Genomic DNA, 2,420 nt, shown 5'->3' on the forward strand with positions numbered 1-2,420 from the left:
CCACACTGTGATCCCGGCGCACTAATGCGACCGTCGCCGCGCGTTACATGAGCCGACCACACTGTAGAATTGAACTGCCTCAATGGCCGAACGGTTACCATGCCGGACTGCCACGCAGAGGTCCCAGGTTCGAGTCCCGGGCCGGGAGAAATATTTATATGGCCTACAAATATTTCTCTCTTGAGTTTGGGTGTAATTTGTGGTTGTCTATGTGTGTGTCCATGGCACCCGCGACACAGGGTTTCCCTAGTGCGGGGCTATGTTGAGTGTGTGCGTTATTTATTATTTATATTAACTGTGATCCCGGCGCACTAATGCGACAGTCGCCGCGCGTTACTTGACCCGACCACAGTGTGATCCCGGCGCACTAATGCGACTGTCGCCGCGCGTTACTTGACCCGACCACACTGTGATCCCGGCGCACTAATGCGACCGTCGTCGCGCGTTACTTGAGCCGACCACACAGTGAAAACAGGACGTGACGCGACGCTTCGACTCTGGGCCAGTGTGAGTTGAGCCTAAGTGACAGGTATAGCAATCAAGCATTTACATACTTACATAACTATACCGCTGCTGTAATTTAAAATCTGTAATGAAGGATACCTAAACGTATGTATGTATGTGTAAGTGTATGTGCTGATGTTTACTCGACCAATTTTAACGGAAAACCACTCCTTAATAAACACACTTGGATCCTTGAACTTGAAACCAGTTTTGGTTTGCCTGTTAAGTATATCTTCGAAACTGGTAAATTTCTTCTTAAATTCAAATTTATATAATATATTATATTTATATAATACCAACAGCGCGGAATAAAAAAATACCTACATTATTTTCATTCGCTATGAAATAATCAAATTATGTGTACAAATACATTAGTTGCCAACCTACTAGACACGATGCCCCAGAGTGCGGGCCTAAAAGAAATTTTCTACTATAAACTTGCCAATATATGTATATATATTATAATATAATATATTAATTACTATTGTCTAGTATTATATTTTTCTTTAAGTGCCTTGTAAATACCTACTATTAAAAAAATTGGAATATATTACAAAGACGTTAAAATGTAATACTAAAATATTAGATATAACTGGTTGACTATAGCACCTATAAAGAGCAACACTGAGATACTCTCTTACCAACAAAATAGAATCGTCGAAATCGATTCATAAATCGAGTCGCGTAACATATACATAAAAAAAATTCAGTCGAATTGGGAACCTCCTTTTTTTTAAGTCAGTTAAAAAGATTTTCGTATCATCAATCGCGACACGGAGGGCAATATGCTTCAAAACAATGCCGAGTTCACCAATGTTGGAGGGTATGCGACGCACACGGGATTACGGTACTCCTTGTTGACAATTAAAATAATACTAGCGTTTTATAATATTGGGTAGTAAGTTCTAGGAAAGGAACATAGTGTGGCCGTATCATGACATACTAGACCGTAGTAAAATAATCCTTGTAAATGGACGTAAGGATTTGCGATTCAAAACATTCCATTATTTATTTTCATATTTTTGTTAAGTTGGCACTTTATCTGTACATCTATATCTGATCGGTTTGCATTATATCTGTACATCTATATCTGATCATCATCATCAACCCATTTATACCTTACCCTGCTGGGCATGAGTCTCCACTCAGACAAGGCAAGCTATAGTCCGCCACGCTGGCCCAATGCGGGCTTCAAATTTTTGAATGTTTAGTTGCAATGACGAAGGACGATTTTACCCCTACTTTTTAGGTGTTAGTTTGGTCTTAACTTTCTCGGCCTCTTTTAAGTTACTACGCAGCACTTGGGAATATACTAATTCATCATTAATTTTAGCTTTTATTTATTTGTAGTTTTTAATTTATCAAAAATCAAGTTACATTGTTAATGAATTGTTATTGAATAAAGAAATAAAAATGCGTTATCGCAGGTATGCTTCGTCAACAATCATATTTGTCTTGACCTTACATTAGGTAAAGTAGACTTTTGTGAAAACAAGTACTAAGTATAGCATGTAATTTGGGAAAAGGCTGGTGCTTATAGAATACATCCACTGACTGAAATAGAATTCTCTGAACTTTAGCCAGCAGCTGCAGTAGGTGACTTCCCCGTTGGAGACGTACCATATTTGTGGTGAGGACCTACATATCGCATATTAGATCTCTACTGCGATGAATTGGGCAATTTGTGAAATTGTCTCAGAGATTGCGCGCGGCACGAGTGTTGCACCACGACCTTCTCCTTGGCCCAGTGTTGCTTAGAGGTCACAAGTTCGAATTCAGCGGCCTCACAATATACGGCATTTCTAATACTTCAATGATCTCGCAGTTACCGCAAACTACATGGCCGTTAGGAGTATTCGATTTCAAATCAAAACCAATTTAAACATTCCCTACTACCAGTATCAAAACCACCACTA

Source organism: Hyposmocoma kahamanoa, unplaced genomic scaffold, assembly GCF_003589595.1.
Source record: "Hyposmocoma kahamanoa isolate Upper Pololo Valley unplaced genomic scaffold, ASM358959v1 86, whole genome shotgun sequence".
Lineage (NCBI taxonomy): Eukaryota > Metazoa > Arthropoda > Insecta > Lepidoptera > Cosmopterigidae > Hyposmocoma > Hyposmocoma kahamanoa.